Here is a 12700-nt window from a genome sequence, read left to right as displayed (position 1 = left end):
AGAGACAGAGAGTGAGAGAATCCCAAGCAGGCTCCACGCTGTCAGCGTGGAGCCTAACGCAGGGCTCGATGCCACAAACCATGAGATCATGACCTGAGCTGAAACCAAGAGTCAGACGCGTAACTGACCGAACCACCCGGGTGCCCCTCGTTGGAGGTGATGTTTAAAACAGGTAAAGGAGGGTCAGGTGAAGGAGGGTGGGGGAAGGGTGGTCTAGGTGGAGGGATCAGCATGCACGAAAACCCAGAGTACAGAGTAGCTTGGGCACGGAGCGTGAGCAGGAAGTGGCATAAGCTGAAGCTGGCAGGATGGCAGGGGTAGGGCAGGAAGGGGGTGGGGTGGGAGGGACTTTATTTTACAGACAATGGGGAGCAGAATCATGGAAGGGTTTCGAGCAAGGGAGAGAGCTGGGATCACATCCCATCTTCAGAAGGAGCACTCTGGCCATGGTATTATGGCCGTGGATTGGCAGGGGTGGGGTTGGAGGGGGCGGGGGTGGCTGGACTGGAGGGGATTCGGTCATTCTGGGACCACCGGCCCTTGGTGCTCCGAGCAGGTGGGGAAAGAATGCCTGGGGCTCTCTCTGGTTGGGGGACAGGGTGGCTGGTCATTTCTAGCCGGGGCCACTGTCCCTGTGTCTACAAAACTCCCAACATGACAGCTCCCAGGGACACAGCATGAGATAGATGTTCGAAAGAGGGGTGACTCACCGGAGCCCCCCCCCAAACTGCCAGCCTGGGTGCTCTGACGTCAGCCGGAGGCTTCTCCCTGGCCCCGACTGCTTGAGCATCACATGGTGGCTTTGACAGGAACATGTTTTAACTTTAAAAAGAGGAGTTTAAAAATAGCCGCCTTGTCACGAGGTGCAGGGAAGAGAGACGTCCCCACTCACCCACCCACCCACCCACAGGAGAGAGGTGGAAAGTCACCGGCACCTCACAGAGCTGCGCCGGCGGGGGGCCACCCCCTCCTCGTCACCCTGAGCCGGATCAGGGCACCCTCGTGCAGATTTCCTGGCGTCCTTGCGCTCAGGAGTCCTCTGCTGTGCCTTATGCAAATCATCTCGGCGTTCAGGGACATCTGCCAGCTTCGCTTCTCTCTTCTTGGGGCTCAGCGAGTGTGGGGAAAGAAGTTCCTGCAGCCATCATCGTGGGGAGGGGGGGCAGCTGTGATCCAGGGGAGGCTGAAGAGGTATCGCTCAAAGCCTGGCTCGCCACACCGGTGCGCCTAGATTCAAGCCTTCTCCCTCTCCCCTCCTTGCTGGGTGACCCTGAGCAATTGATTTACCAACCTCTCTGGGCCTCGGTTTCCACATCTGTAAAATGGGACCCACGACCAGGGAGACCAGGAACGCACGGGGGGGGGGGGGGGCAGCGCCTGGGAGGCTGGAGCCGGATCCCCCATGTCGTCCACGCAGGTCCACTTCCCACCTCGGCTCTCAGCAGAGAGCATGGCCCGCGGGGACAGCCTGGGTGCCTTCGAGCTGCTTGATTAATGTTCCATTTAGTGCGATAAACAATACAATTACTCAACCCTTACAAACCCCACTCTGAGTGGGGTGGGCAGGCGGGGTGAGCAGGCAGGACCAGCCTTCCGAGTCAGCCCTGCGATTAATTGCAGGCACTTAAGCAGTTCTAGAAGCCTGTGTCACACCTCAGCCACGGAAAGTGTGGCCGTTGGGGGGGGGCGGTGGACGAAGACGGTGCCTCGTGCGCCAGCAAAGGGGGCGCAGCCAGACATGGCTCAGGGAAGACACTCTCCCCTTCTCCCCCCACTGGCGTTGCCTGTTCTCTGTCGCAGTGAACCTACACGGCGAAATAATGACATAACCTCAGAGGCATCCAGTGCCAAGCCCTGATCGAGTGCTCCCACATCCGGAGTGGTTGCTCAGGTAGCTCGGCTCCCCTTGGCTGGGTTCACTCTCGTATCCGGGGCTCGACTGCCGTTGGCTGATCTAGGCCGGTCTCAGCGACTCCACTCCGTTCCGTGTGCCCCCCCCATCCTCCAGCAGGCTAGCCCCGGCTTCTTCCCTGTGGCAGCTGGGCAAGGGTTCAGGACAGAGTGGAGACAGCAACCCCCCTTGGAAGCCCAGGGCGGGCCTGCCATGGTGCCCTTTTGTGCCACGTTCTATTGGCTAACACAAGTCACAGGGCAGAGCCCGGCTTCAGGCCCTGGGAGAGAGACTCAACTCTCCATGGAAGGAGCGGCAAAGCCACATTATTAAGCGGCATAGATAGGAGGGGCGCCTGGGGGGGCTCAGTGGGCTAAGCGTCCGACTTCGGCTCAGGTCATGATCTCACGGTTCGTGGGTTCGAGCCCCGCATCGGGCTCTGTGCTGACAGCTCGGAGCCTGGAGCTGCTTCGGATTCTGTGTCTTCCTCTCTCTCTGCTACTCCCATGCTCTCTGTCTCTCTCAAAAACAAACAAAACACGAAAAAAAAAATAATAATAATAAGCGTAGGTAAGAGAAGGGTTGGAGAGGAACTGAGGCCTTTTCCTTCAACCTAGCACCACCCACCCCACAGTATTGGATTTGTGTGCACCAGCAGAATAGCATAGACATTCTGGCTCCACCATTTGCCAGCTGTGGGACCTGGAGGGAGCCCCCTGGCCACTCTGCATCTCCATTCCCTTATCTGTAAAATGGGGGTCACACTAAACACCGCCTCCGAGGGCACTGTAGGATACGATAAAATAATTCCTACGACAGGCTTAGCACGGTGGCTGGCATGGCACTGAGCTCTTCAGAAGTGGGGGTGATTATGATTATTAATATCTGTAAATAGGAATATTAATACCCATCTAGAGAGCAACTCTAAGAAACAATGAGGTTAATGAACCATGGAGGTGCCTTGGAAGCCAGGAAAGGCTTGCATTTATCAAAACCGCTTTAGTCGTATGAGACAGAAACGGAAGTCTAATTAGCTTAAGCAAAACAGAAGAAGTTCTCGGCTCTCGTCACCAAAACTTCTGTGAGGCGGGTAGGTGCGAGGATGCCAACCTCACCTGGACATTTCCTTTGTCTTCACCTGCTTCTCTCTTTACCGGACACCTTCTTTCTCTCAGACCAGCCTCTCTTCAGAGCCGCGGACATCCCACCCCCACCCCCACCCCCGACAGTTCAGGGCTCTTCTCTATGGAGGAAAAGGAGCTGTCTCCATCCTGCCCAAGAGCAGAAATCCCAGGGAAGGGATCTGATTGGCCCAGTGTGAGTCACATGCCCATCTTTAAACCAATCACTGCAGTCCGGGGGTGGGATATTATGATTGGCAGCCCCATTCAGAAACACATGTTGAGAAAAGCAAGAACAGGTGTCTGGAAGGGAAGGGAGTCTGGATAAACCCAAAAGGTCTGCTTTGGCTCTGCTCAGCCCTACTCTCCAGGGTCTGCTTGTGCCATTGAGCGGATAGAATCCCCTAAGTCCGAGCAAGGGAAAGAGACTCACCCAGGTCACACAGCAGGAAGATAAAACCTCATTCCCAACACTGTGTGATCCTGTGTCTCCCACAGGGAAGAGCCTCTCGCGCCCAGGCAGCCCTGCTCAGCACCTCGCCCAGCCTGGCCAAATTCCCCTGAATCTTGGTCCCTGTCCACGTGTCCCTGGCATGCTCACGGGATGAGCCGTGGTATTCAGTTGCTGGCACCTGGACGGGCCGCCACAGCCCCAGTGCTGCCGGTCCCGTTCCGCTGCGTCTGAGTTGTCAAACATCTCAGAAGCAATTGCCCACATATTTTAGGTCCGGCCAAGGCAGCCTGCCTTTGTCCAGAGTCATTCGCTGTATATTCCAAAAGAAATTGGATCCATATGCACCAAATTCCTCCACACTCGTCTCACACGGGCCAGGGTTTGGCACGAAAGGGCCGAGGGCTGTGGAAAGGCTTCTCCACCTTCCCCAGGGACCAGAGCACAGCCACCAATGCCGAGGGGATGACCAGCCCCCAGCCAAAGGGGCAGCCGGTGCCTTCAAAGTCTGAACCCATAGGATCAGAGCAGGACAAAGCCCGGGACGAGAGGAACCCTGCCACCTCAGTGCCCCCCGCCTGGGAGGAAGGCGGGGACACAGCCTCTCCCACCAGCGGCCTGAAAGCGGGAGGCGTGGAGTCCAGAGCACCCGTAGAATCTGTCCGCGGTCTCACTACCTCCAAAAGCCCTGCTCCTGCTCAAAGCTCTGCCATGACTCCCACCGCCCACAGAATAAATCCCGAGCCCTTTCATACGGCACAAGGGTCCTTCTCTCACGAGACCCCGCCCCACTTTGTCACCCACACCCTGCAGTCTCAGGCACATCAAATGGTTTTCCTCTCTCCCAGGTAGAGGCTTTGCTTCCCCGCGGCTCCGGGCCATGTGCCGACAGCTCCCTCCACGCGCAGAGCAGAACGTTCCTCCCAGTGACTCCCCTGAGCTCGACTCAAATGGCTCCTTCTTGATACAACTGCCACTAAAGTCTAGCTACACAGCATTGCCTGCGGAAGATTCTGGGCTTCTTTGTCACAAAGGGAGCTGAGCAAGAGGCAGGGTGGGGGGGGATTGCTAAAGACACATTAGCACCAACAGTCGTCTCTCCCCGGTGTCATGGGAGCAGCCAGAAGGACGAGGCTCTCTCACTAGGGAATTTGATCATTTATCCCACGTCCCATGGAGGGGATTGTCACCCCACCCTTCAGGACAGGAAGGACGTGCCCGGCGGATGTTTCACGCAGGACTCAGCCTCCCCTGCCGTCCGCTCTGGGCAGAGCCAGCCTTATATTTTTAGGGGGTTCGCCTTTTCACGACTGAGGTTATGTCATTTATCTTTCTCTCAAGCAGACATCCCTGGCTCACATCTCGACCTCACCCTTTCTTGTCTCTTTGGACTTAGTTTCCCCAACCATACCGTGGTGGTAGGAGAGGGCCCCGGGGAGCCCTTCCCGTCCCAGGCAGGGAGACACAGGCGGGGGATGTGGCAGGCCTGTGCGCCATCCGGCAGGCCCGCCCACCCTGACTGTGAGAACAGGACCGACCTACCCAGCAGGTTGGCTGGAAGCTTCCGCTGTGCCTCTGCTCCAGGTGAGCAGACTTGGAGAGGGGAATGCCCTCCTCCTTGCTCGGGGCTCTTGTGGGGCCTGAACGGTGCTCTCCGAGCACAGAACCCGGCACCCGGGAAAGCTCCAAAGACACTGGCTGCGCCTGACTCCTGGCTCGCATCCATTCCGCTCTGGGAGGCCGGAGGCAGGGGAGCGGGCTGCGGAGGGACCCCAGGAGGCCACGAGCCCGGAGTGGCCAAACCCAATGCCCGTCCGCTCCGGGGATATGCCTTTAAAGCAGTAGCCTGCGAGACAGAGGGTTTGGCTGGAACCGTAAAAAATAATAATAATGATAATTTCAGAGAAAATGCAAATGACCCATGAAAATGAGCTACAGATGGTACCTGACTCCCAAAAGAGTGCCACCCTGGTCCCCTCCTGGGCCCTACGTCAGCACCCCTCACCCTTCCCCCTCCCCACCCGGCTGACCCACTGTGCCCCCTAGGAGGGAGTTTCAGAGTAGCCAGCTGAGTGGGGGGGAGGGGGAGGGCGCAGCCGTCGCCTTCCTGATAGAGGAAAGGAGGGAGGGGCCAGACTTGCCTGTCATCTGCCTGCTGACCCGTGACTGCCTCAAACCACCTCAGCTGCTCACTCCTAGGGGTCAGGCCCTGCTCCGGGGATGCCATGAGGATTTGATCTGGTCCCTCTCTGCCCCAGGAGAGAGGCTGAGGCTCTAAAACGTCGATGCCCTAAAGGACAACTCCAAGTGAGGCTTGTCTACCTCACTGGCCCATCTCCTTACCACCCTTCCTGCTCTCCTTCCACTCTGGCCCCTCAGGCCTCCTTGCTGTTCTCTGCCCCCATCAAGTTCTTCCTGCCTCAGGGCCTTTGCACTTGCCAGTTCCCTGGCTGAAGGCAATTTTAAATCTCACCTCTTCAGGAGAACTTCTCTGATCCCCCAATACACAATAATCCCAACCTGATTCTTTACTGAAGTGCCCAGTTCATGTGCTTCATGGCTGTTTTCACAACTAGTAACAGTGCACCGGATTGTGTTTGCTCGTTAACTGGTAGAGCTAAATTTATTTGTTCACCAGTGTTTCCCCAGGACCTCGCGCCATGCCAGGAACGCAGAGGTACTCGAACATTTGTGAGGTGGAGAAATGGGATGTTCCTTGCCTGGCAGCTTGAAGAGACAAAGAATAGGCCATCTGAGAAGGGTTTTGAAGGATGAGTAAGAGTTCACCAGGTCAGGGGGGCGCGGGGGAGAGGTAGTGGAGGCAGAAAGAGCAGAGGGATGTGAGCAAGTGTGGCCCGGTTGTTCGGGGCCCACGGGTGAGATTCAAGTGGCCTGGGCTTAAAGCCAGTTCCCCCATTCGCAGTGACTTTGGGGGAGTCGCTCAGGTCCCTGAGCTCAGTTTTCTCATCTCCAGGTTGATAGGGCGAGGGTTTGGTGAGAAGATTCGCAGGCTTGGCATGGTGCTGGGCTCACAGTCAGCTGCATAAACAAAGCAGCTGAGATTTTCACGCAGAGCCTCAGCTGAGGAAGGAAGGGAGGGAGGGAACCGGAGAGGGAAGAAGAGAGGGAGGGAGGGAGGGGGGGAGGGGGAAGGCGGCAGGAGGGAGGGAGGGAGAGAGGGAGGGAAAACCTGACACATCTCGGCCTTCAGCTCTGCCGGAGAGCCGGGTTCCAAGGAGAAATCTGGGCTAGGGACGTGGTCCAAGAATTGACCAGGTCGGGGATGGGGTTTGGGGTCACATGACCCCTGCGTCTCCCCTCTGGGGCCTCCAGCTCAAGCCTCTATCCATGCCTTCACCTCCCCTCCTCAAGGTCCTAGGCTTTGGCAGTTTTGCCCCTAAACCCTCTGCCGAGGCCGCGGCCTCCTCCAGAAGTGCCCTTTCTCCAGCTACCAGAACCCTCAGCAACGACACCTCGGTCAGACGTTGTCACTAATGTCCCACCCTCTGGCCACTGAATCAAGGGGTGATCCGAGTCGTGGCCTCTGGTCTCCGGGTCTGGGAGTTTCTAGGCAGCGTCTCTAGGCTTGGAGGAGAGGGCCTCGTCCACCAGAAAGGGAGTGCCTCAAGGGCCGGGATCGGGTCTTGCCCGGCACATAGTAGAGAGTCAGCTAACATTTGTTAGCCGAGTAAATAAGCAAATGTTTGAACTACGGGAGGTGGGGAAATGAATGGCTTCTGTAGACTCATTTTCACTTCTGTCCCTTCCCAGCACCAGCACCCCTCCCTGGGAGGCAAGCCTGATTTTCAATCCAAACACCAGAAGCTGAGGTCCCGCCGGCGGGGGGCGAGGCCGGGGGGGGGGGGGGTCCTAGTTTGGCAATCTACAAACCTCATCTGGGCCTCTTTGGGCCTCAGCTTCCCCATCCGTAAGGGAAGCGGTGCCCGCGAACAGGGCCACCAGCTTCCCGAGCAGATGACCTACACGGTCCACAGGACCTCTTGTGCTCACAGGGGCCCGTGTTTCGTTTCAGGTTCTGCTGTCCCCGTCTTAAAATTCATACTAGTTTTATCTTTGAACTTGGGTTTTCTTCTTGTTGTTGTTTTAAGTGTATTTATTTTGAGAGACAGAGAGAAAGAGAGCACGGGGGAGGGGAGAGAGGGAGGGAGAGAGAGCAAATCCCCAGCAGGCTCCACACGGGCAGAACCCCATGCGGGGCTCAAACTCACAAACCGGGCCATCGTGACCTGAGCTGAAATCAAGAGTCCCACGCTTAACCGACTGAGCCCCCGAGGCGCCCCTGAACTTGGGTTTTGTAAGTGAAGTTCCCGGAGACCAGGTGAGCCGAGGAAATACACGTAATTCACACATCCGCTGCTGCCTCCCACTGCCCGGTTCCCGTGTGTGGCTTTCTAGATTTCCGCTGTGCACGGGTGTCGGGCGAAAAGCAAATCCAGAAGAAGGCAAGCAGTCTGCACCTAAGACTGTGGCAGCTCCGAGGGGCCCCACTTTGCACGCGAACGTCCTCCAAATGCAGACAGAAGGCAGCGGGAGAAACACCCACGGACCGGACGGACAGCCAGAGAACTTCCTGGTCTCCCTTCTGATTCGCGTTCCCAGATGCTGAAAAGGAAGCTAGAACATAGAGTAACCTCTAATTCTTCTTCCTTCCAGTCTTCCCCCACTCATCGGGGAGCGGGAGGCAGAGTGTTGGCAGAATGCGCGTGTCTCAAGAAGTGAAATAAAAACAGCCGAGCTCGGTTGGAGCAACATCGCCACGGCTCTCATTAAAACAAAATACATGCGGGCACGCACACTCCGAATGTGAAACCATGTGGTTTTGGCGATTCGGCGGAGGGACTAAAAGCCCTTCGATTTCTGCTTCAAGGTGGCCGTGCGCAGTATAAGGTTGAGCGGCCACATTCATGCTCATAACTTAAAAGCTTAATTTTTCTTGGGTGGCTCAGTGGGTTAAGCATCTGACTTTTGCTTTCCGTTCCGGGCATAACCTCACGGTTTGTGAGTTCAAGCCCGGTATCAGGCTCTGCGGTGACAGTGTGGATTCTGCTCAGGATTCTCTCCCTCTCTCTCTGACCCTCCCTTGCTCGCGCTCTCTAAATAAACAAACAAAGAAACAAGCTTTTTTTAAAAATGAAAACAATAAAAGCTTCATTTTTCTTGGCTTAGAACCGCGTTGAACGGCCAGTTAAAAACCATCACGGCGAGTCGAGGGAGAGGCTCCAGAGGAAACAGAAAACTTTATATTTTAGTATGCTTTTTTCCTGCTTTTTGAACCAGGGGACCGTATTTTTATCTTGCACCAGGCCCTGTCAATTATGTAGCCGACCTGCCCTTAACTGGCAAGAAGGCCAGCCCAGCGCACGGCCCACAGCCCTTGGTCCTCCAGTCCCAGAAGGAGCTGGCCTGGCCTCCCCATGACAAGGGGTTGGCAGTCACCAGGACGGGACAGCTGGATGACTGGGGTTTGCTCTCAACCTGAGCTTTACCATCTGGCCCAGATGTCAGAAATCTACACCCCACATCCCGACAATCAAGTCAGAGAGTCTGGATGGGGGACCTGCCCTTCTGTGGCCTTTTTTTTTCTTTTTAAATTTCTTATGTTATTTATTTTTGAGAGAGACAGAGGGAGGGGCAGAGAGAGAGAGAGAATTGGAAGCAGGCTCCAGGCTCTGAGCTGTCAGCACAGAGCCCGATGCGGGGCTCAAACCCACAAACTACAAGATCATGATCTGAGCCGAAGCCAGGCGCTCAACGGACTGAGCCACCCACGCACCCCTCTGTGTAGCCTTTTAACCATCCCCCGGCCCCTGCCCTAAGTGGCACAGCTTCTGACCACAAGGGAGACACCCGCAGCAGACCCCAGAGAGAAAAGCTACTTTGTTTCCGAGCTTGAGCGGCTATAAATGCCTTCCACATCCAGTAGCTGTCATTCAGTCCTCCTGGAAGTCCTCCAAAGGGCTCCTTGAGCCCATTCGAGGGGTGAAGAGATTGAGGGCGGGGACAGCCTGGCTTGCCTTAGGTCACAGGGCCAGCAGGAGCTCCGACAGGATTTGAACTCAGGCCTAGCCGACAACCTTCCAGCGTCCCACACACATGCCTCCAGCCCCCAGTGGAGCCGGACTCTGGGGACCATTGACGATTCATTCCGGCACCTCCTTGCCCGCCATGGGCACCAGTCGCTTATGGCCCAGGCTTGTTCTCTTATCTTCAAGCTGGTCGTGACCATGGTGTCCATTTCACAAGCCATTCACTATCCTATGCCCACACCCACCTTTAACACAATACCGGGGAAATTTTCTGAGAAAACCTGAGTGCTCAGAGTAGGGTTAGGGGTTAGGGGTTAAGGGTTAGGGTTAGGGCTAAGGTTAGGGTTAGGGTTAGGGTTCCTCATTGGCTTCCTCATCCTTAAATGAGGTTTGGTGACTCCACAAACCCGGCTACATGTAGACATGGGTGTAGACGTTAGGCCGCACAGTCCAGGGTGCCCTCCGCAAGGCAGGGGCTTTGCTCCTGGGTCCTCCGAGGCTGACGCAGTATCCGGCATCTAGCAGGTTCTCAATAAATATTTGCTGAATGAACGAATGAGTGAGTGAATGAATTCTAGCAGTAAAGGATCACACTCTGTCACGCGCAATCCTGAAATCCAGAAAGGTTCTAAAATCAGCAAGTTCTTCAATTCGTGTGCCCGGAAGCCTTTCTTTATTTTGCACCCTAATGAGACTATTCCAGTGCTTTCTTATATTTGATGGCAGTCCCCGGAAGGGTCACTGAGCACATGGGATACATCCTACGTTGCTCACCTTTTTAAGTTCTCCCAAATTCTGGATCTCGAAATATACATGGCCCCACGGGTTCCATGCAAGAGGGTCGCCTTGGCTTCTACATCAGCAGTAATCAACTGCACACGCTATACATATAGGCAATGACCAGCCACCGCGAACCCTCATGTCCCCCAGTCACCCCAGCTCACAGATGGGTAAATGGAGGACCCCGGAGGCGAGTTCTCAGGGTCTCACGGGGTTTGTGGGGCAGAAGCAGCCCTTCCCAGCTCTTGTTCTCTGCTCCTCCCTATAGGCTTCTCCTCCCCCTCTGCCTGGCCTTGGTGCCTCAATGAGCCCTTTGTCCTCCGTGGGGCTCAGAACTCCTGAGGGTTCCTCCTTGGGACAAAGGCTGGAGGAGTAGAGGCTGCTCGGGGTGGTGGGGGGGGCCTCCAAGGCAGGGCCAGGAAGAATGTGTTCCTGCGGTGAGATTCCCCTGGGGTCAGGCTCCTCCCACCCTTGGGGAAGGGCTGTAATGGTGGGGACAAAGGTTCCAGCCAAAGCGTGCACTGTCCGGGCCGTCCCCGCAGCCCCCACAAGCCCCCACTCCAGGCCTCATACATCCGGCCAGACCTGCAGGGCTCTAGCTCAAGCAAGAGGAGGAGTCAGAGAGGCAGAAGTTTCTAGCTCCCACTGGAGGCGGAGGGCCAGAGGGGTGGCCGCCAGGAGCCCTTAGCCCGTACCACACCCTGCCCTGCCAGGAGGAGGGGACACCAAAGTCGGGGGCCCCTTCCTCCCAGCCTCTCCGCCCAGCCTCTCTGCCCAGCCTCTCTTCCCCACCTCGTTGGTGACAACACCCAAAAGGAAGAGAGAAGATTTGGCCAGGTCCTGCCCTGAGCAGGCAACAGAGCATTTAGCCAGGGATTACTGCACGGAGGGCACCAAGTGGGGCAGGAAAAACAAAACAAACCTGGCCCCGTGAACTTGAAAGCCTGGCGGGCTGTGTGTCTTCAGGTAAGTGGCTATGCCTCTCTGAGCTTCACTTGTCTCTCACCCAGTGGGAGCTGGCCAGGCCTGGCCCTGGGCCGAGCACGATTGAATCTTCATGGCCCTGGAAGGGGGAGGTGCCGCCAGCTGCCCAGGTGACCTCAGCCAAGTGGCTTCACCTCTCTGTGCCTCTGTTCTGGTTCCTCCTGAGTCCCCACCATCGCTAGGAAAACAAGGTGACCACAGGGCCTTTGCTAGGAGGGATGAGTTTGTCCTCTGTTTGCTCAAACCTCTGTAAAAAGCACAAGTAGAAGAAGATGACCCCTTGCCAGCCCACAGGCTGGGAGCTCAGATCTTCCCGGCATCGGCCAGCCACACAGCTCCTGGGCGAACTTGGCCCACAGATGTTTGCCTGAGCCTCCTTTCCTCATCTATAACCGAGGAAGGGTTCTGAGGCCCTCACTTCCCACGGCTGGCGGAGCACTATATGTGCAGGATGGGTGCCTAGCCAGCACTTGGGGTACGGTAGGCAATCAATAACCGTTGGCTGGACAGGTTCTGCTAACAGGCTAGGGTGTTCCCTCAATGCCCCCAGGAGTTCGCCATTTTCAATGTTCGCCTTCTATCGTTCCCTCGGAGAAAGCTTGCCTTGGGAGGCATCCAAGGCTGATACTGGTTGAAGCCCATTTTTCAGATGGGGAAAGTAAAGCCCAGAGAGGCGACTCTTGGCTGGTCGGTGGGGAATTTGGCACTGGCTTCCTCGCTCCACGTGTTCAGACCCCACCGTGGGCCCTGACCCGGCTGGGCTGGGGCTTCCTGGTGGCCACAGAGCACAGGCAGAGTTTGGGACGGGGATTCAGGCAGGCCTGGGTTCAAATCCCAGAAAATGGGGACAAGAAGCCTGAGCTTACGGTTGGAGCATCGGAAGTCCCTGTGCACGTGCGCAGTGAGAGGCAGGCAGTACCCGCAGTGACAGCATTATTCCCGCCCTCCTTCCCACCCCGGAAAATCAGAAATGGGACCGGGAACCCCAAACCATCCCAAGATAAAAGGAGAGCTTCTAGCTCGAGTACGGGAGCATTCACGGCCATTCCCTGGTGCCCCCAGGTCTGCCTGCAGCCACAGGCCCCGAAGCTGTCGCCTCTGGCCTGGCAGCCTCTGCACACAGAGGTGCTTGTATCACCTCCCTCGCCAAAATAAAGTGAGATGAACAGCTGACACCCAGGGAGCTTTGATGGGAGCCGGAGATGCGCAAACCCGACAGACAGGCCAGGCCCAGGGAATGAGGCAGCGGGTGGGTCGGGATCGGGACACAGAAACTCAAGGGAACACTGTGGGATCTCAGGAGAGAGTCATAAGGCAAAGAGGATGCTGGGAGCTTACTTCAGTTTCAGTCTTGAAATGCCCCAGAGTAAGAGGGCCAGAGGGTAGGGACTGGATTCTGGAACCCCTTGCTGTTGTGTTTCTCTAC

Source organism: Prionailurus bengalensis, chromosome D3, assembly GCF_016509475.1.
Source record: "Prionailurus bengalensis isolate Pbe53 chromosome D3, Fcat_Pben_1.1_paternal_pri, whole genome shotgun sequence".
Classification (NCBI taxonomy): domain Eukaryota; kingdom Metazoa; phylum Chordata; class Mammalia; order Carnivora; family Felidae; genus Prionailurus; species Prionailurus bengalensis.
This window is presented reverse-complemented; position numbering follows the sequence as displayed.